The sequence below is a fragment of the Scyliorhinus torazame genome, chromosome 28 (genome assembly GCF_047496885.1).
Source record: "Scyliorhinus torazame isolate Kashiwa2021f chromosome 28, sScyTor2.1, whole genome shotgun sequence".
NCBI classification, from domain to species: domain Eukaryota; kingdom Metazoa; phylum Chordata; class Chondrichthyes; order Carcharhiniformes; family Scyliorhinidae; genus Scyliorhinus; species Scyliorhinus torazame.
Genome location: NC_092734.1, coordinates 22,020,953 through 22,043,953, shown reverse-complemented (window position 1 = coordinate 22,043,953; position 23,001 = coordinate 22,020,953).

Sequence of the window (23,001 nt, the reverse complement as noted above, 5' to 3'; positions counted from 1 at the left end):
CACATTGCCAGACCTGGATTCCACTTATCTGGGTCCACTCATCTCCCTGGATGATGAGCGTGACCTGAGCACTCACCTCCGATAACCTCTTTGGAGCTGAGGCCACCAGGTTCACATTTTTACACAGTTGTTGTAAATGACGCTGGCGTGCAATGAATATTTAGTGAGGGGGATACCCAGCACGAGGGCTCGCTATTCATATTACAATGTATTTAAACGAGGTTCCCGACCTTCCTGGGCGGGAACCTCATTACTTGGATGGACTACACCCCAGAGTCCTAAAAGAGATAGCTGAGGAAATTGTGGAGGCATTAGTGATGATCTTTCAGGAATCACTGGAGGCAGGGTGGGTCCCAGAAGACTGGAAAGTGGCTAATGTAACATCCCTGTTTAAGAAGAGAGTGAGGCAGAAGACGGGAAATTATAGGCCGGTTAGCCTGACTTCGGTCATTGGTAAGATTTTAGAGTCTGTTATTAAAGATGAGATTGCGAAGTACTTGGAAGTGCATGGTAAAATAGGACTGAGTCAGCACGGCTTTGTCAAAGGGAGGTCGTGTCTGACAAATCTGTTAGAGTTCTTTGAGGAGGTAACAAGGAAGTTAGACAAAGGAGAACCAGTGGACGTGGTTTATTTAGATTTCCAGAAGGCCTTTGTCAAGGTGCCACATAGGAGACTGTTAAATAAGTTAAAAGCCTATGGTATTAAGGTTAAGATCCTGGCATGGATAGTGTGGTGAACGTATTACTGCTACAATTCACCATTGTATTGCATTACATTGTATTGTATTATGGTGGTGCCCTTGTGGGTGTCGCCTATGGCTCCGCCCCCTCGGGGGAGGTATATAGATCTGCGGCACTCAGTACAGAGCAGTCTCAGGCACTGTAGGCAGCACTCAGTACAGAGCAGTCGCAGGCAGGCACAGATCTAGATGATTAAAACCACTGTTCACGTCTGCTCATCGTCTCGTGTGAATTGATGGTCGCATCAGATCGAGGATTGAGGATAAAAGGGCCTTTTTCAGGATGGCTGCCGGTGACTAGTGGTGTGCCTCAGGGGTCTGTGCTGGGAACACAACTTTTCCCAATATACATAAATGATCTGGAAGAAGGAGCTGAAGGCACTGTTGCTAAGTTTGCAGAAGATACAAAGATCTGTAGAGGGACAGGTAGTATTGAGGAAGCAAGGGGGCTGCAAAAGGATTAGGACAAGCTAGGAGAGTGGGCAAAGAAGTGGCAAAATTAAATACAATGTGGAAAAGTGTGAGGTTATGCACTTTGAAAGGAAGAATTTAGGCATAGACTATTTTCTAAATGGGGAAATGCTCAGGAAATCAGAAGCACAAAGGGACTTGGGAGTCCTTGTTCATGATTCTCTTAAGGTTAATGTGCAGGTTCAGTCGGCAGTTAAGAAGGCAAATGCAATGTTAGCATTCATGTCAAGAGGGCTAGAATACAAGACCAGGGATGTACTTCTGAGGCTGTACAAGGCTCTGGTCAGACCCCATTTGGAGCATTGTGAGCAGTTTTGGGCCCCGTATCTAAGGAAGGATGTGCTGGCCTTGGAAAGGGTCCAGAGGAGGTTCACAAGAACGATCCCTGGAATGAAGAACTTGTCATATGAGGAACGTTTGAGGACTCTGGGTTTGTACTTGTTGGAGCTTAGAAGGATGAGGGGGGATCTTATTGAAACTAACAGGACAAGGCGAGGCCTGGATAGAGTGGGCGTGGAGAGGATGTTTCTGATATGTTCGGCAGGTTTGTTCGATGTGGACTGCACTCGATGCAGGGAAGTTAGAAACAGACGTCTAACACAGGAGAAGATCCAACACTGTTTTATTCAACTAGATGAACTGCTGTACATATTCAGCTGTGGGTCGACACTATACTGATCTGACTAGTGACCTTGTAGTAGCCTGACCAGACTTACTAGCTACCGCATGGTGTTTGTGCTTGCTAGCTCATGGACTCTGAGTGTCTCAGTAGCTGGGTCCCAAGAGAGCAGGAAACCTAGTGCCCTCTGGCTTTATAGTGGTAGTGTCCTGTCTGGTGATTGGCTTTGCTGTGTTGTATGCTTACTGGTCATCCTATGTGTCAATCACTGCCTGTCTGCATCTCATTATATACATGAGTGGATATTATGACAGTTTCCTCTTGTAGGAAAAACTATAACCAGAGGACACCATCTCAGACTAAAGGGACGATCCTTTATAACTGAGATGAGGAGGAATTTCTTCAGCCAGAGGGTGATGAATCTGTGGAACTCTTTGTCGCAGAAGGCTGTGGAGGCCAAATCATTGAGTGTCTTTAAGACAGAGTTAGATAGGTTCTTGATTAATATGAGGGTCAGGCGTTATGGGGAGAAGGTAGGAGAAGGGGGATGAGAAAATATCAGCCATGATTGAATAGCGGAGCAGACTCGATGGGCCGAGTGGCCTAATTCTGCTCCTATGTCATATGGTCTTATCATCGGCGAGGGACATGGCAAATTAGGAAATGCAATCTCGCTGGCAAGCATCGCATTTCCTGACTCTCGCGGCAGCGAGATTGCCCGCGTCGCCATTCTCGCTGACGGCTAACGTGGACTCAAAATTCTGCCCATGAATTGATGCCCCAAAGTTCAGTCACATGATTGGTAGGGTATGGGTTTTTTGCCCGTGTCCTTCTTTTCAGAGTTCTTTATATTGTAGCGATTGACCTTACCTACTCGTTTTGGAGGCTGGGTTGCATTACATAGCTGCAAGACTTCTAATCTTGATGCTCTGACTCCTGCAGTGCAATTAAGAACAACCTGGGTTGACTTATCAGCTGATTTTCTTCCCTCTTTCACAACAAGTAACAGTTTGTCTCTGTTCTGTACCTCTCCCTGAAGGCACAGTTGAGATGGGAACTGCAAGTCTCAAACCCATTTTTAAAGCAGTGTACTGAAGTGCCAAAGGTGCTCAATAACTGGTTACAGAATGTACTATTTCAGCAGCCACTCAATTATATAATTGTATAATCAGATCATAACAGCCATTCACTGAGATAAGACGTCCTCAAAACACTTGAAAAATGCTTGATAGACTGAAATGCACAAGCAGTATTAAATGGTATTAAATAAGTCCTCTCTATTTTTTACATTAATTAATGATCAACCTTATTTCAAAATTAATTTTACGAAGTCCCCCAGAACAATCACAAATTGCTCAAAACAAAGTGTAAATATTTGGTTACACCAATGTTCCTCATTGTTCCAGGTCACAGTGTTCCGAATCTTTAAATAATGTTTATCCTCCAAATGCCATATACTGTTCTCTTTTTGAGGAAATGGCAGTTGCACATAAGGTCTTGTCTGTGTCCAATTTGATGCAAAATTTATAAATATGCATGTTGTACAGCATGGATTGACCTGCCCTCATATTTCCTGCTCCTTTGTGAGGCCACTGCTTCTGCTGAGCCCCTACTTCTGTCACTTTCAATGTGGATGGGAAAGGAACAACTGAACAAAAACTGTGTATAAACCTGCATCCTACTCTTCCTGACACTAGATTTTCCTTTTGGCAGGATTCTGTTCTCAAGTTGTCACTTTGATGGACTATCCTTGGCGGATTTCCCAGCACCAACCTAATGTAAACTTCTGGAGCAAGCAATATTCCCAGCTGTGTTTGGGAGCGCGCCACCATGGTGGGACTGATGATGGTGAAAAATGATGGATGCCCACAGCAACTTTAAGGGGCAAGCAATCTTCAGGTTCAGAAATGTTAACTCCCTCTGGTGAATTGGCAAATTCCGCCTATGTGGAACTGCTAATCCTTTGTCTTGCCTCGATCTTTCCACACATTTCATCTCCCCTAGAAATGCTGAATTCCTGTAGAATATTCCAGTTGTTAGCACACAGTATCAATGAAGCACTGAGGATGGAAAATATGTGTGTGATACCATTCCATGGGTATCACCTAATTTGAATGTGCCTAGCTATACATGGGCAGATTGCTTCCAATGGAAAACAATTTCAGCGCAAAGATGTCTGGAATCTGGAAGAACAAATCATTGCTGTCTCATTTGAAAATGTTAATAAGAAGAAAACTGTGGGGTAAATTTTCAACATGCCACCCAGATGTAAATGTAGCTTTGTAGGTCGGTTGGCCATTAGCGAAAACCCTTGTTTTCATTTCATTTCATTTCTATCCAAATGAAAATTGGTTGCTTTCAATATGGGCGGCTAATCCACAATGGCAGATTTAGACAATGCTAGTTAAAAATCTGCTCTTTTGTGTTAGTACACAAGAACAACACATCACCAAGTTTCTTTAAGGGTTCCACTTATTAATCATGTCATAGATATGTCTGAAAGGTGTGCTCTTTTGTGACTTTAATAATAAAACTGTGGCAGTGGAAAGACTACATGGGTATATAAATACATTTAGCTTGAAACAGCAGCCTTCCTAAATGCACATGATCTATTCCTCAGCACATCAAATGGATCTCTCTTTGAAGGCAATCTGATAAGATTTATTTTGACCTGACAGTCGACTGATTGAGAGAGTGTTTGGAAGGGGAAGTAATACTGAACAAAAATGCATCTAATTTATGTAGATTGTAGTCAATCGCGGTGTTTCTTATCTTGACAGTTATGGATGTACAGTATGTTTTGGGTTTCAGCCCAATCAGTTAGGCCTAAATTATAGCTGCAGGTCATTTAACCACAAAATTTTATGATGGACAAATTGTTGCCATAGTAAAGGCTAATTTTCACAATACACTCGTTAAGGTACTGTAGGAACAATATATCCAACAAATTAGTACAACCACATTCAGACTTCAGGTTTGCCAAAGAAAACAATGTTAACACTAGAATTAAATGACACAGATGACTGAAGAGGACCAATTTAAACTCACAGGTGGATCTCTCGGTTAGGAACTGCAGTGGAGACTCCGTACATTTAACCCTTGAGCCTCATGAACGTCTAGCTCCAAACACGTGCTCAGAGGTAACCCCAGTGGCCTTAGGCCTACCAAGAATAGAGGCCCCAGAATGGTTGTCAGCTCAGTTGCAGTGGTGTGATTCAGAGAATTTCACAGCTGGGAAGGTGGGAGGGGTGATCTTTGAGGCATCAGAGGACAAATTTCTTTGTGGGGCCTGGAGGAACACTACTGCTCTCCAGCCCGCACTAAAATAAGTTTTATTCTTGCCTGACGGGTCCTCTGCTGGGTGTGTGCCTGATTTTGTATCTGAATGCCACAGATATCAATTGGAACAAATTGTTTGAGACATACCTTCTCTGTAGTAGCATTCCATTCCCAGAATCACAGAGGAAGTACTTGTACGCATCAGGGACAGAATTGTGATAATCAAAGATTTATGACTTGCATATTGTTATGCCAGAACATTATCCTCCCTGTGAAAAAATCACATGATTGGGGTTTTGCAACTAACATAGAATTTTTATTTTTTCTTTCACTGTAAACTGCCATAAAAGGACACGTTAGAGCTGGTGAACAGTTTACTTTGGTCACCCACACAGTGGATAACTGTAGCATTCTGATTATCTAATGGACAATTTATATCACCACCTGGAATGTTCAACATTTATTTTAAAAAAGTATCTGATTTTTCAACCAAGGAACTGATGTGTTGAGAAAGTCAGATGTAAACTATCTTAACTTTCAGGATGCAGGATATAGCTTGGTGAAGCCCTGTGCATCTAGATTCAGTGACTAATGCAGCATTGGTGGGAGTTTGAGATGATTCAGTGATTGTCTCAGGGAAACTCTGCCATTTTATCTGGAAACTGAGATCTCTGGTCTTATTTGAATTGTCAATGTCACTTAGCATACAGTAGTCAGCCTTTTCCATATTACTTCCTTCATCTAGTTTTGCAGAATCATGTGGTTTATGGGCTGATAAAGGAGCAAGCACTTGAAAACTCATTTTACCTGATTAAAACTGTACTTTAAGGGTGAGTGTTCTTCTCTTGATCGAATATTCATATTGTTTCTCCTCATATTATCCTGAAAGTTGGCACCTGTAAGCGTTAAAAATATTTCAGTGTGTGTCATGTCATTAACCAAGGCGCGCTCGTTGTTCTGCAGATGGTTTTGAAGGTTGTTATCTTTAAAATCATGCCTTGATTTCACATTTCCAGTTGTGAGGCACTGCTGAATAAGCTTACACTACAGCCATTGTGTAATAGCTTACATACCTGCCAAGTACTGGTCTGATGATTTTAATGTGTTGCAGACATTCGTGAAACTTCTTTGAAAGGACGTTGCAAAGATTAAGCCATTTTGAATAAGGATATGTACCAAGAGACTTTGACTTAAATCTTTTGATAAAGCAATAAGATTGCTGTGTCAGCTAACAAAACCCTGAGCATGTTGTTACTTCAAAGATCCTGGATATCAGAAGTTAAAATCTGGTACTACATTGATTTTTGGAAACAGTTTGAACTTTTGTCATTATAGTTATGTTTTGGCTGGTAATAGCCAAGTGTTACATCACAAGTAAAATTATTGATAGTGATTTTTAAGTTGTCTTTTATCAGATTATAAGGAAGTATTTATTTAATTTTAAATTTAAAGAAAACAGTTCAGTCGAGGCTTCAGCCCTCAGTATTGTCCTGGTCCATGTCATGAATCAACAGTGGAGAATATTCAAAGGGCCTCCATTGTTATCCATCTCTCCTGGTAACGGGTTTAGAATGGCATTTTAGATAATAATCACATGTGAATAGCTTATGGTGGAGAAACAGATTATAGACAATTGGGAACGTACCTGAGTTATAAATTTGTTAATGTATAGTCAAGAAATAGATAGGGGAAGACAGCTGAATACATGGAAGGTATAATCAAAGAACAACAAAGGTATAATCCCTAGACCCTGAGAAGCAAGAGAGGCAGTTACCATCCAGCAGTCTTAGAAAGCGGACTGGCCAGTTCCAGCCACCAAGCCTGAAGGCCAAGTTTACAGCAAACAAGCTTCTAAGTTTTAGAGCCATGGCAGTGCAGAAAACCTTTGTAACAGCAATTTTAAAATATCTTCGCTGGACCAGCAAAAAGATGGTTCCCAAATTTGAGTATCATCCCTGCATTGTGTGGTAACTATAGCTGCTTTTCACAGTGGATGTTGTTGTTTGGGGGACAGGGGAAGTCCAACTAAGTTCAGGTATCATAGATCATATATTGTAATTGCATGAGAGTAGAATAGACCTGTTTATGTGTATTTGTCTTTTCTTTACTTTAATAAAAAGTCTTTACTAATTGTTGTACGGTGGCTGGGCTGTTTATTCTCACTGGGCTTTCACTTGTCTCCTCACACCAAAACAAATCAAAACAATACACCCCCACGAACTGATTGGTGTGACGAGGCCTCTCGCCAGATTTACGACGCTTGGGTCACCTCGCAAGATCTCGTTAGCTTGTGAGATGTCGCGATCGAGATCTTACCCTCACTGGGCGGGATCCAGTTTGCATATTTAAGGAGCAGGTGGCTTCATGGCTTAATTTAAATATGTCGGCGCCTGATTCTTCCAAGGCCCGGGAACGAACACACGCGCTTCAGAGACCTTGCCGTGGCACTTTCTGGCACTGGTCCGTACAAGCATGGACCAGGCGCAACAACACTTTGGGGGTCATCCATGTGATCGGAGACCCCCGGGTGGTCGGGCTCTGGGAAGGGTGGTAGCGTGGCACTCCCAATGCCACCCGGGCACCTTGGCATTGCTGCCTGGCACCTACTCACTGATATCCAGGCACCCAGGCAGTGCGCCCTGGCACCCTGGTAGTGTCACAATGACACTGCCATGGTTCCCAGGTGGCCCTGCCAGGCTGGTAGGGGCATTACCAGGGTGACAACATGGCAGTGCCACAGTACCCAGTTGGGAGGTTGCCCATGTCAGGGAGCAGCCCGTGGGTGCCCTGCCTTGTTTTCTCCAATAGATGGATAATTATAAAAATACATTTTTCTGTTCATGACCATGTTTGAGGAATTGATCATCGCGGGGGGCGGGGGGGGGGGGCGGAGGGGGGGGGGGCGGGGGCGATGAAAAGGGGGGGAAACTTGCACAAACGGTGAACTGGCGGGCGTGGAGAATGTTTTTTGATCAATTTATGTTTTTGTACTTTTGAATATGTTTGGAATTGTTGCTCGTTTTGATCACAACAGCATTGCCAATACTGTTGCTAATATTAATGATAATGTTGGTGAACCTCAAGCCTTCCCTTATATTGATCAAATGACCACACAACCAGTTAGTTAGTTCAAAAGATGGTTTATTTACATACACAAGAGTTACCTCGACATGCAAACACAATAGCTACTACGAGTAAAACTACACCTATCAGCTACAATAACCTATACTTAACTTCAGGGCAACCGGCACTGTGTAAGTGGATAAGGCCTTTATCTGGATTTCACTCGGCTGGTTCGAAGAAAGTGGCTCTGAATCTGCTGGGCTCATCCGTCAGGTAGCGATCGTTGGTCTTGAACTTGGCTGGCTGTTCCTGCTACAGTTGGCTGGCACAGGCTGGATCCAAAAGAGACAGAACACATGGCTGTGTCCTCTTTTATCCCTCTGGGATTTTGTGCTCTTTGGGGCGGTCCTTAACCTTGGACCCAATAGTTCGACAGGGCTCTGATCACTGTTTTCGATTTCGGCCAATAAAGGGGCGGGTGCCTTGGTGGCTGGGCAGGTCCTTAGCGGTCATTGATCTTGGCAGTTGTGCTTTCTGAGTAAGGGGAGTGGCGCCGATCAGTCTGTGGCTGTACTGGTTTCTTGATTGGAGTTCTATTATCCTGGGAAAATGGGCCATTAAAATGCAAACGAGTGGGGGTTTTGATCAGGCTTGGTTAACTGCATTTCAGATACACATAAGCTCTGTATCTGTCTGAGTTGGCAATAATTCCCATGGTCCTCTATGACGTCACGGCGTTCGTTGCGCCACTGCGCATGCGCAGTGCGATCTTGCGGTGGGCGCACCTGCGCAGTGCGTCCCTCGTTGTGGCCGTTATTTTTGGCGCGCACCTGCGCGGGAGACCGCGAAAAGCGCGGGAAGCGGCCGCTGTCGTCCGGGCCGTGGGTCGGGAAGTAATCGACGGCCTGGATGCGTTCGACGTCGTGGGCGGCCTGGCTTGCTGATTCGACGGCTGGGGACCCCCTCCGTGCCAACTCGGACGCCTGAAATCGGGCAAAACGGCAGGTAGCATTTTCGTGGAGGACACAGGCTTCCACAGCAGACGCTAAGGTGAGGCTTTTCATTTTAAGAAGCTGCTGGCGTAGGCCACTAGAGGCAACGCCAAAAACAATCTGGTCCCTGATCATGGACTCTGTGGTGGTGCCGTAACCGCAGGACTGCGCTAGAATCCGGAGGTGCGTCAAAAAGGGTTGAAAAAGCTCCTCCTTACCTTGCAGGCGTTGCTGAAAGAGGTATCTTTCAAAACTTTCATTTACTTCAACTTGAAAGTGCTGGTCCAGTTTGAGGATGACCGTGTCATATTTGGCTTGGTTTTCGCCTTCTTCGAACACCAGTGAGTTGAAGACGTCGGTGGCGTGCGGACCTGCGTAGAAGAGGAGCATTGCAATCTTCGAGTCATCCGAGACATTCTGTTTTTCGGTGGCACGGATGTACAGGTCAAATCGCTGCCTGTAGAGCTTCCAGTTGGTACCTAGGTTCCCCGTGACTTGCATCGGCTGCGGTTTGCCGGTGTGGTCCATGTCCAGAATGGCAGGTTAGTAGGCAGGTATCGATCCACTCCTGTACCATGTGGTGTTGGGTGTTCTGACACACAGATGAGCCAACACGGTTGCATATGGTACAACGCTACTTTATTTAAACTTACTATTTACAGTTTGGTCTTTGCACTCTGCACGTGGGGGGTTCCCTGCTTGTGATGTTTTAACAGCTCTTTCTTGTTCCCTTCTCCCCAGACCTACTGAACACCAGGTGTCGTGCTCGTGCTTTTTATGTGGTTGGTGTTCTTGTCTGTGATTGGTTGTGGTGTTGTGTACTCTGATTTGCCTGTTAGTGTGTCCATCATGATGTGTGTGTTTGAATATCATGACAGTGGCCATCTTAGATGGCTACAGAATAAAATAAATTTTTTTAAAAGTGAATTTTTTTCATCTGCTTCCTACATTAGAATAATGGGGTGACATTGATAGCAACAAGCTGGAAGTATTTAGTTGACTGTAAACCATGCCGAGTGACCCTGAGGTTGAGAAAACTGCTATATAAATGCAAGTCCATTCTGCCATTCATTTCCGAAGTTAACATTACATCATTGAAAAATATAAAGGAAGATACTTTTTAGGATAACAGCTCATCTTGCCAGTCCCCACAAATGATGGGATTTGAGTCTATAATGAAGGGCATCTTGAACAGCTGGTTATTCAAGTAATGTTTGAGCATCGGATCAAAGAATCTCATAAATACCTTCTGTTGCTAAACAAATATTGGGTCTCCAATATCAATACAAAAAGCCCATCTCATGTGCAGCTCAGAATTTGCATTTAAGAACTTAAATGGAATAAACTTAGAAAAAGTGAAATTGTTTAATATTTAATACTTTTTCATGACTTACATCGAACAGTGTTCAGTTATTTGGTTCTCTTTGTGATTGAGGTCACTGGACCAGGGTGAAAAATACAGTTCCATTGATATATCTCACACATGCAGAATTTCTCACAATTAGGTTACAAACCCCTGAAATAAAAGGAGTAAGTGCTAGCGGATCGGACAATATCAGTGGATGGAACAGACAGGCTGGCATTTCAGTTCAGAATTATTAGAAATTTTTGTTTCAGGTTTCCAACATCTGCAATTTTTAAAAATCATTTTAGGCGACAAATCCCTGGCCTAGTTGAAGGATTGTTTTCTACCTTATTGTCATGGTTCATTTTGGATATTGAGGGTCTATAGGAACAGATCCCATGCAACTCCCATGATTCTTCCTAACATACAGAATTTAGTAAGTCCACAGCAGTGAAGGCTTGAGGAACTGGATGTGTTCGTGTTTCATGTCTACAAGGAGTGTGAGAGGTTGCAGCCCCTTTCCTGCTATTTGAAAGGGCTCCTCTTCAATTTCTGGGTATACGTCAGCCCACGCTCTTGATCTTTGGCACCTAATGCGGAGGGGAGAGCAGCTAAGCTGGAGGACCTCCTGTTGGATCAGCTCCTGGGCCTGGTCAAGGAGCCATTAACAAGTCCCAGTTGGATGCAATCACTCTGTCCTTCTTCTGCGCTTCTGTCTGCAGCTGGGTAGCCTTGGAGAAGAAACATGTGGCACCTGGCAGTATGCTTGACCTCTTCTGTGTCAGGTGGGAACCAGAGGGACTGAGCTGCATTGTCAACATTGTAAATAGTATTAGGATTTTATTTTATAACTTCCCTGTGATTTTATTTATAATTTGGAGTTTATTGTTTCTGTCTCTTTCAAAAATGTTTATTCATTTGATTTTGATTGATGACACAGTCATCCTCAATGGCAACTAAAAGAGTTGAAGGCTAAAGTACGTAAAATATTAATCGGAGACTGAAGCAAAAAGTAAGGCCCAGGACCCAAACCATGGAGTAGATTTTAGTGGGTAGAGGGAAGAGATTTCTGGCTGGTTTACATGCTGAGTAAATGAATAAAAATGTGGCTGAAGTAATGAAAAGAATTTATTTAAGTGATAGTTTTGTTTTGTTTTGTGGTAGTTAGTATTCCAATTAGCTGGGTTTGACCAAGGGGCAATTTGGTTGGATGATATGGTGGAAATTGCTTGTTACTGATTGGCAGTTTTCCCACCTATTTAATGAATGATTTTTGATTGTTTCTTATTGAATTAATGAGCTATCTGGACAAGTTAGTATTTTAACTGGCAATGGTATTTATTCTAATCATTATTTTTATTTTGTCCGAAATTCACTTTGAGGTTTGGCACCCACCAAATGTGAACTATTTTCACAGCTTAAATGGCCAGAAGTAAATTGTTAATATCACAGGTGAAGGAAACAATTCTGTGTATCATGGTGAATTGAAAATTAGAATGAGTAAAGAATGTAGTTTGGCAAAAATGTTTGAGTAAATTTTCAGAAATGTCACTCGTTATTAATGGGATTGCAGAATAGAGAATCGGATGAGGACAGTGTAGAATAATCTGGTCCAAAATGGCTTGTCTTATTTCTTTGAATAGAAACAAGGTGATTGCTCATATAAGGAGTTTGATACATCAGTGGATGATATTGATGAAAAAAAGACTTGCGTTTATAAAACTCGCTCCACAACCTCAGGATATCTCAAAGTGCTTTGTTACGATCCGAGTAGGTGTTATAACTGGACGGTAAAATCTCAGACTGGTTACTTTAAAAAATAAAATGTGGAGTCACAGGACCGTTAATTAGTTTTAACAACAAGAATAAAACATTGATTAAACATTAAAAAATTGGATTATAATACAATACTCTTTTAATCCAACTTTATTTTAACAATTACAGACAGGTGATAGGATTAACACTGATGATAAAGTACACCTTAAGCTACAATGGTCTCATTAACATACAAAGTCCCTTTTAAGCACACAGGTTGACTATGGTAAGACATACGCCTCTCTGAACCCAATTGAATGTGTGTGGATATCTCCTCAAAAATCTATCTTATAACATGAGCCACCTAGTCTCACTGAACACCGACTTCCCCACGATTAATTTCAAATTCCGCTTTCAAAAGTCATAATCGCAAATCTTTTTAAAATTATGCTTTCCCTCCACTGCTTGCATCAACGTTTCACTTTGAGGTTTTACACCTCTCCCTTTAGGTTTCCTTTGTCTTAAAGGCTTTTACACAAACTCCAAGATCCAGCCACAAATTTCCACAATTATTTCAAACAATAGGCATGATTTAACCAAGTTGGATCAAAGACCCATAGCGAGTGTGTTTAGCTACGTGTTTCTGGCACCAGAAACACAACGCTGTCAAATGGCACTTGGGTTAGATAGGGGGCGGCAGCACATATCCCTGTTTTCTGCACTGACCAGCTCTGCTCTCTGGAACTGCTCAACGTAGCGTCCGATTTCTGGAGCCCCCGACGTCACCCCCGACCCCCCCCCCCAGCCCCAACTCACTATGAGGGTGTCCGCACCCCCCGCACCACCCCCAACACCCACGCAGTCGAACACTGGCCCGATCACCGCCATGTAAAAATGCCAGCTTTGCACCTTGGCAGCGTAAATCTGGTACTCTGGCAGTGTCCCTACCAGCTGGCAGTGCCACCTGGGCATCTTGGCAGTGCCAGGCTGACACACAGGTGGCACTTCCAGGGTGCCAGGCTGGCAGTGCCACCGTGCCAAGGTGTCACCCTGCTTAAAGAGCTTGCACCTGGGGGCCTCTGATCCCCAGGGAGATCCCCATGAGTGGCGGGCCATCCGGTCGCCATTTGTGGATACCAATACTGAATGGCACTCGCCTGAGGTCTCCAAAATGAAGGGGATAGATCCCAACATCTCGGGTGCCTCGGGAAACTGCATATTACAGTGAGACTAGCTGTCTCACTCTAATATTTAGATTGGCCAAAAAGGTGATCTTGTCCAATATGGGCAGGATTTAAATCGCAAGGTCTTGCGAGATCGCATTAGGTCTTGCAAACTATTGTGAGCCGGGTAGATCCCAGGAACGGGGTCTCCTGGCTTCTAATGGCCACGTTGCGTGAAGGCGTGCAGTGTGGCTGTTCGATCGTGCCTGATATCTCCCAAACTGTAGTAATTTCTCACAAACCCTAGCACTACTGCAGATATCTTTCTGGCCTCTGATGATCCAATCCCTTTTTAACTCTGTGACTTTAATGAACAGTAATCTGTACTTTTCCCAATTTCCGTATTTTGTTAATTCTAACCATCTTGGAAACTTCTCTTCATTTCTCTAGTTTCCGTAACTAGTTGGATTTTAGGTTTCTGGCATCTGTTTTCTTAACCATTACTCCATAGTATGGCTTTTCTTCTTGAAAGGCTGAGAGAGATGTTCCCTCTTTAGCATTACAAAACCAACAGCTTCTAGCACATTTCTGATTGCTGCCTTCTCCATTACTACCTCTTTCCAACTGCTCTGGCTTCCAGTTAAAACTAAGAACAAAGCCCTCTTGAAATTGGCTTCCCCCACTTTACTCTTTATACCATAACCCTCTCTAAGCACAATAGAATCAGAGTTGAATTTGAAACCTACCCCCACACACCCAAACACCCTTTTCCAGCATGAATCTAACTATAGATTTTACTCTTTCAGGCACAGAAACATTAAATTAAATCGAATGAAAACTATTCCTATTTCTATTGTTTGCCAATACAAATATAAATCCCTTAAAACTACCTTTGTTACAGCTAGTTAACTACTCTTGAATTGTAGTCTCTGTTGTAATGCAGAAAATGCAGCAGCCAATTTGTGCACAATGAGCTCCCACAAACAGCAATGTGACAATGACTAGCTAATCTATTGTTATAATGCTAGTTGAGGGATAGATATTGGCCAGGACCCAGGGATAACTCCACTGCCCTTTTTCAAACTACTGCTCTGGGATCTTTTATCTACACCTGAGAGGGCAGACAACAGTGCGAGCCTTTTGTGCTGCAATTCAATAGTGGGACTTGAACCCACAACCTTCTGACTCTTGGGCAAGAGTGCTACACAACTGAGACACCGCTGACATTTGTATTCTATATTCTGCACTATTCACAGTACAAAAGAGGAAAAGTATAAATATCCAGCCCTTTTCTAATTGGTTGAATAGATATAGGTAATTTATACAACCCTCGGAGCCTAGCATCAAGATATTTTTTATATGTGTTTGAAATTACAGGCTTCGTACCCAAACCATTTCAAATTAAAAATGAGACTATAAATGTTTCCACATGGTTCATTTCTTGTCAGGAAAAAGTTCAGGTTATCAGCAGAAGTTTGTATGCCACGTCTTTAATCAGTCGGCAGCTAATTAGTGGTGCTCTACACAATGAGTCCGCAAGTCATTAATCATGTGAACTAAAAGCAGTCAGCTCCATGCATGACATTTTAAGAAAAGTGTTTTTTTCATTCAAGCTAGACTTCAAACTTGTAAGATTGCCTTTCATAGTCAATAATGAATGAATTATGGGCCTTGTCCAGCTGTGACAGATGAGGGACCTCTGTTTAGCTACAAAGCAGCCTTCTCACTTGCTGCTTCAAAAGAGGTTGAATGAATTTTTACTACTCTGTCTTCCATCTTGTATCTATAACTCCCAGAATGACAGTTAGATTAAAAAAAGGTTTGTAAATATATTTTTGTTTCACCCTTTTTTCAAAGAAAACAGTGAAAAAATGTTTCCTTTACTTCCGGATGGTTCATGCCATTTTGCCACCATTGAGAAACTTCATTAATCAAAATAATAATCTTTGCGGAATCTAGTTCTTCCACACACTCTAATTTCCCCATTCCTTTGGCCGTGAGGTCACCAGAAATTATTAGAAATTACGATTGCACTTTCATGCTCAGTCGTACTCTTGCCTCTAAGTCGAAGGATTGTAGGTCCAATTCCTTTCCAGGACTTGATTCAAAAACTAGAGATTGCACAGGACTTGGGGAATGTTGGAAGGGCTATAAAATCAGAGAAGGAGGCCAGTCAGTCTGTCAAACTTGTACTGGCTCTTTGAAAGAACTGTCCAATTTAATTCCACACCCCAGCTGTTCATCCATAAACCTGCAGATTACTCCTCTTCAACTATTTTGCATTCAGTACTCCTATCTATAAAGCAAGTAATCCACATTCAACTTAATGCTCTGTCATCTTCATAGAGTTTTGAATATGCACCCCTGATCCCTCTTCCTGCCCTCAGTGGGCAGAATCTAGTTCCTTACTAGTTCAGCACAAATAATGTAACAATATAACATCCTTCTTTCTATCGGACAATATTGCCTCTATATCACCATACCTATTCAAACTATTAATGTTTTCCACATTAGATGAACCAAAAAAGACGATGAAATAAACTGAACAGTTTAAGAGCTGTTAACAGTTTAAGAGATAGCCTGTTTTCTTTTTTCAAAATATTATTCACGGTATCCCACAGTTGGTAGGATTTTGCATCTCTATCCTGTAGATTTGACATTCATCACTCTCATTAGTGAGTTGGCATGCTGCACAAGTGATGTAGGCCGGACTTTTCCAGCCACTCCCGATGGCATGGGGTACAAACCATGGGAAACCCAGTTGAGAGTGGCGGGATCAGAAGACCCTGCCAACGGCCAATGCCAGGCAGCATCTGCCGCCACGAAACATGTTGTGGGGGGGGGGGGGGGGGGGGGGGGGGGGTGGGGGGGGGGTGGAAAATCCCGCCCCTTGTGTATATTACTTCTGGTGTTCTTGGGGTCATGCTTGCTGTTACTAATGTTGTGTTTGTAAGTGATGCTGTTGATGTTGCCCCGCTGGTCAGTGACGTTGCTGATGTTTTTGATGATTTTTTTCTGCTTTTCCAGCTCAGATGCTGGTCAGATATTGATTCTCATTTGCTTATTGATTGGTCTGAATAATGGAGTCCTTGGAGATCTTGGCATCTCCACTTCAACAGCAACCTTTGCTGGGTTCCAGGTTTTCATGATTGGATCCTGGACATGTAGAGTTTGTCCTTTCAACACCTCAGACAAGGATTTGGTATGATTATTCAGGTGTTGCCCTATTTCTCCATGTGCATCAATGAGTTGATGGCTTACTCCCCCTAAGTGACCAAGAGGAAGTATCTTGCTTGGCACAGCTGGCTTAGACATCTGTCCATTTAGCAGCTCTGCACATGTCAGCCTTGAAAGGTGTAGCTTGGTGTGACAGTAAGGTCAGGCTTGGGCCTTCCTTTATCTCTCAGCATTTATTGAGGGTTCTATTGATCATCTGGATGTGTATTTCTATAAAACTAGGTCCCCTTGGGTATTCTGGTGATGAGGTGATGAAGTTGAACCAAACTGTTCAGTGAATTCTTTTAAAAAAAAATATATTTATTAAAGTTTTTTACCAACACAATTTTTCCCCTTACAAACAATAACCCCTCCACCCGTAACAAAATAACATGAAATCGCACTGAGCAAGATATATACATGGCAAAATGGTATATTTACATAGCTTTATACACTGGCTCTCTCCCACACGTGCCTGTTTCCCCCACCCTTCATGTTATCTTCTGCTCATCCATCCCCCCAAGCAATACCCCCCCCCCCCCCCCAGGGTTGCTGCTGCTGCTGACCGACCTTCCTCTAACGCTCCGCGAGATAGTCTAGGAACGGTTGCCACCGCCTGTAGAACCCCTGCGCAGACCCTCTCAAGGCGAACTTAATCCTCTCCAACTTGATGAACCCAGCCATATCATTTATCCAGGCCTCCAGGCTGGGGGGCTTCGCCTCCTTCCACATTAGCAAGATCCTTCGCCGGGCTACTAGGGACGCAAAGGCCAGAATGCCGGCCTCTTTCGCCTCCTGCACTCACGGCTCGTCCACTACTCCAAATATTGCTAGCCCCCAGCTTGGCTTGACCCGGACTTTCACCACCTGAGATATTGCTCCCGCCACTCCTCTCCAGAACCCCCCCAGTGCCGGGCATGACCAAAACATACGGACATGGTTCGCCGGACTCCCTGAACACCTTCCACATCTGTCCTCTACCCCAAAGAACCTACTCAACCTCGCCCCCGTCAAGTGCGCTCTGTGAACCACCTTAAATTGTATCAGGCTGAGCCTGGCACATGAGGAGGAGGAATTAACCCTACCCAGGGCATCCGCCCACAAACCTTCCTCAATCTCCTCCCCCAGCTCCTCCTCCCATTTACCCTTCAACTCTTCTGCTAGCGCTTCCCCCTCTTCTTACATCTCCTGGTATCTTGCCGACACCTTGCCCTCCCCGACCCATACACCCGAGATCACCCTGTCTTGAATTTCTTGTGCCGGGAGCAACGGGAATTCCCTGACCTGTCGCCTCACAAAAGCCCTCACCTGCATATATCTAAATGCATTTCCCGGGGGTAACTCAAGCTTCTCCTCCAGTGCCCCTAGGCTCGCAAATGTCCTGTCAATGAACAGGTCCCCCATTCTTCTAATCCCCGCCCGATGCCAGCCCTGGAACCCCCCGTCCATCTTCCCCGGGACAAACCGGTGGTTACCCCTGATCGGGGACTACACAGAGGCTCCCACTGCCCCCCTGTGCCGTCTCCACTGGCCCCAGATCCTTAACGTTGCCGCCACCACCGGGCTCGTGGTATACTTTGATGGCGAGAACGGCAGCTGTGCCGTCACCAACGCCCCCAAGCTCGTTCCTTTACAGGACGCCATCTCCATCCACTTCCATACCGCCCCCTCTCCCTCCATAACCCACTTGCGGATCATCGCCACATTTGCTGCCCAGTAGTAGCTCCCTAGGTTTGGCAGCGCCAACCCTCCTCGGTCCCTACTGCGTTCCAGGAACCCTCTCCTTACCCTCGGGGTCTTATTCGTCCACACAAACCCCATAATACTCCTACCTACTCTCTTGAAAAAGCCCTTGCTGATCACGATGGGAAGGCACTGAAACACAAACAAAAACCTCGGAAGGACCACCATTTTGACCGACTGCATTCTACCCGCCAGCGAGAGCGGTAACATGTCCCATCTTTTGAAGTCCTCCTCCATTTGCTCCACCAACCTCGTCAGATTCAGTTTATGTAGGGCCCCCCAACTCCTGGCTATCTGGATCCCCAAATACCGAAAACTCCCCACCACCCTCCTCAGCGGTAGGTCCCCTATCCCTCTTTCTTGGTCCCCTGCCTGCAATACAAAAAGCTCACTCTTCCCTACATTGAGCTTATAGCCCGAGAACGCCCCAAACTCCCTCAGAGTCTGCATGACCTCCACCATCCCCTCAATTGGGTCCGCCACGTACAGCAACAGGTCATCCGCATATAGCGACACCTGATGCTCTTCTCCCCCTCGGACCACCCCCCTCCATTTATTAGACTCCCTCAGTGATATGGCCATGGGTTCGATCGCCAATGTAAACAACAGGGGGGACAGGGGGCACCCCGCCTCGTTTCACGGTACAGCCGAAAGTACTCCGACCTCCGTCGGTTCGTCACTACACTCGTCACCGGGGCTCTGTAAAGGAGCTTAACCCAGCTGATAAACCCGCTCCCGAACCCAAACCTACGCAACACCTCCCAGAGGTACTCCCACTCTACTCGGTCAAAGGCCTTTTCCGCGTCCATAGCTGCCACTATCTCCGCCTCTCCCTCCTCCGATGGCATCATTATCACGTTTAAGAGCCGCCGCACATTAGTGTTTAATTGCCTGCCCTTTACGAACCCATCTGGTCCTCATGAATCACCCCCGGGACACAGTCCTCAATCCTCGTGGCCAGCATTCTTGCCAATAACTTAGCGTCCACATTGAGGAGCGAAATCGGCCTGTACGATCCACATTGCAGTGGGTCCTTGTCTCGCTTTAGAATCAAGGAAATTGTCGCCTCCGACATTGTCGGGGGCAGGGTCCCCTCCTCTCTTGCCTCGTTAAAGGTCCTCACTAGTAGCGGGACAACAGGTCTACGTACTTTCTGTAGAACTCCATCGGGAACCCGTCCGGCCCCGGGGCCTTCCCCGCCTGCATACTCCCCAAACCCTTGCTCAGCTCCTCCAACCCGATTGGTGCCCCCAAACCAGCCACCTCTTGCTCCTCCACCCTCGGGAACCTCAGTTGGTCTAGGAATCGTCTCATCCCCTCTTCCCCCCCTGGGGGCTGGGATCTGTACAGCTCTTCATAGAAGGCCTTGAATACCTTGTTTATTTTCGTTACACTCCGAACCGTGGCTCCCCTTCCATCTTTGATTCCCCCTATTTCCCTCACTGCCGTCCTCTTACGGAGCTGGTGTGCCAGCATCCGACTAGCCTTTTCCCCGTACTCGTAGGTCGCCCCCTGCGCCTTCCTCCACTGTGCCTCCACCTTCCCCGTGGTCAACAGGTCAAACTCCGTCTGGAGCCGTCGTCTTTCCCCAAGTAATCTTTCCTCCGGGCCCTCTGCGTATCTCCTGTCCACTCTCATAATCTCCCCCACTAACCTCTCCCTTTCCATGCTCTCTGTCTTCTCCCTATGAGCCCTGATGGAGATTAGCTCTCCCCTGATCACCGCCTTCAACGCCTTCAATGCTCCCCCCACTCGCACCTCCCCGTTGTCGTTGGCCTCCAAGTACCTTTCGATACACCCCCTCACCTTCCCACACACCACCTCATCTGCCAGCAGTCCCACATCCAGCCGCCACAGCGGGCGTTGGTCCCTCTCCTCTCCCAGCCCCATTTCCACCCAGTGCGGGGCGTGGTCCGAAATGGCTATGGCCGAATACGCCGTCCCCTCCACTCTCGGGATGTGCGCCCTGCCCAGAACAAAGAAATCTATCCGGGAGTAGGCTTTGTGCACGTGGGAGAAGAAAGAAAATTCCCTGGCCTGCAGTCTTGCAAACCTCCATGGGTCCACTCCCCCCATCTGTTCCATAAACCCCCTGAGCACCTTGGCCGCCGCCGGCCTCTTTCACGTCCTTGATCTGGAGCGGTCCAGTGCTGGGTCCAGCACTGTATTGAAGTCCCCTCCCATTATCAGGCCTCCTACCTCCAGGTGCGGAATGCGCCCCAACATGCGCTTCATGAATCCAGCACGTATACGTATACATTTACCCTATGTATACATTTACCAACACCACCCACGTCCCTTGCAACCTACCACTCACCATCACATATCTCCCTCCATTATCCACGACGATAGTCTTGGCCTCAAATGACACGTGCTTTCCCACCAAAATTGCCATCCCTCTATTTTTCGCGTCCAGTCCCGTGTGAAATACCTGTCCTACCCATCCCCTTCTTAACCTGACCTGGTCCGCCACCTTCAGGTGTGTCTCTTGGAGCATAGCCACGTCTGCTTTCAGTCCCTTCAAGTGCGCGAACACTCGAGCCCTCTTCACCGGCCCATTCAGGCCCCTCACGTTCCACGTTATCAGCCGGATTGGGGGGGCTCTCAGCCCCCCCCCCCCACTAGCCATCTCCTTTTCTGGGCCAGTTCCGTGTCCGCGTCTCCCTCGCCCTCCAGTCCCCCAGCCAGGGGACCTCCGTCCCGACCACCTCTTCTGTGTCCCATTCCCTTTCGGCCAGTGCAGCAGCAACCCTTTCCCCCACTTTCCCCCCCTCCCCTCCCCCTGCTAGACCCCTGTCTAGCTTTTTTGCTCCCCCATATCACTCCCGTGAGTCAGCTGACACCTGCTGACCCCGGCTTCCCCCGCCGTCCCTTTGACCCCCCTGTGTGGGAGTCTCCCAATCAATATACGTTCCTTCGTTCCCCTTCCCGCCTTTCTTCCCGCGCGCGGGAAAAAAAAAACGCGCTTTCCAAAACCTGCCCCGCCCCCTCTGGCGCAGCTCCTGTCGCGGCCTTGTCTCTCTCCCCCAGCCCATATAACATTTCCTGCGCGTGATTGACCCCCTATATACAACAACCATCATACTTCGACCCTCAAACACCCCCCACCCTCACAAACCCTCAGTTAGAGACCAACTTTTCAGTTTGTATAAAGGTCCACGCCTCTTCAGGCGTTTCGAAGTAGTAGTGTTGGTCCTTGTATGTAACCCACAGTCGCGCTGGCTGCAGCATTCTAAATTTCACTCCTTTCCGATGCAGCACCGCTTTGGCTCGGTTGAAACCCGCTCTCCGCTGAGCAACCTCCGCGCTCCAGTCCGGGTATATTCGGATCTCTGCATTGTCCCACTTGCTGCTCCGCTCCTTCTTGGCCCATTTCAGGACCCTCTCTCTGTCTGTAAACCGGTGAAATCTCACCACCATCGCCCTTGGCGGCCTTGGGCCTCCTCGCCAGCACCCGGTGCGCCCCGTCCAGCTCCAGCGACCTCGAAGGGGCCTCCGCACCCATCATCGCCCCGATCATCGTGCCCGCGTATGCCGCAGCATCAGCCCCCTCCACTCCTTCTGGGAGACCCAGGATCCTCAGATTATTTCTCCTCGACCTGTTCTCCAGGTCTTCGTGTCTTCCCGCCCACTTCTTGTGTAGCGCCTCGTGCCGCTCCACTCTCACCGCCAGGCCCAAGAGCTCGTCCTCATTCTCACTCACTCTTTTCTGTACCTCCTGGATCTTCACCTCGTGGGCCATCTGGGTTATCCCTAGTCCTTCAATTACCGCCAGCATAGGCACCAGCATCTCCTTACGCAGCTCCTCGAAGCAGCGCTTGATGAATTCCTGCATCTCCTCTTTGTCCCCGGCCGCCGCCATTTTGCTTTTTTTCCCTCGCTTCTCCCGCTGTTCCAATGCCACTTTTTTGGCCGTTGCACTTCGGGTCCGGTCCATAAAAGTTGGTAGGGGACCTCTCTCTTCTCTTCCCCATGGGTGTCTGTGAAAAAAATTCCGTTGGGGCTCTTCTAGCGAGCCCGAAAGTCCGTGATCGCGGGAGCTGCCGAATCGTGCGGCTTAGCTCCGCATAGCCGCAACCGGAAGTCTGTTCAGTGAATTCTTAAGTAGGGCGCTCTTTCCAAGGGCTGGTGTAGGCTTGATGGGCCGAATGGTCTCCTTCTACATTGTAAATTATATGATTCTCTGAGTTCCTTAATCTCCAGAGATGAAGTGGGTTCCATTGTCACGTATTATTTTTTCAGGAATCTCTTGCTCAACAAACAGAACTCGAATTGCTGAAATGATTGTTCTCACTCTCAAATCTTTCATCTTTCGAATAAAAGGGAACTTTGGGTAGTAGGCTCCAATCATGAGATACCATTCTTCATTGTGTGTGAGTGAATTGGATCCCACAGTATTATACGGCCTGGAGCTACCATCTCTTTCTGCTTGTTATTTCTGCATATCTGGCACATAATGTATGTAGATACCATGTTTTGATGTCTTTGTAAATGCCTATCCAGTACATAGCTGATCTGGCTCTGAGCTTACACTTCTCCATTGTAATGTGGCCTCATGTTTCTTCTGGAGAAGTTCTTATTGCATCGTATTGGGTATGATTATTTTGGATACAGC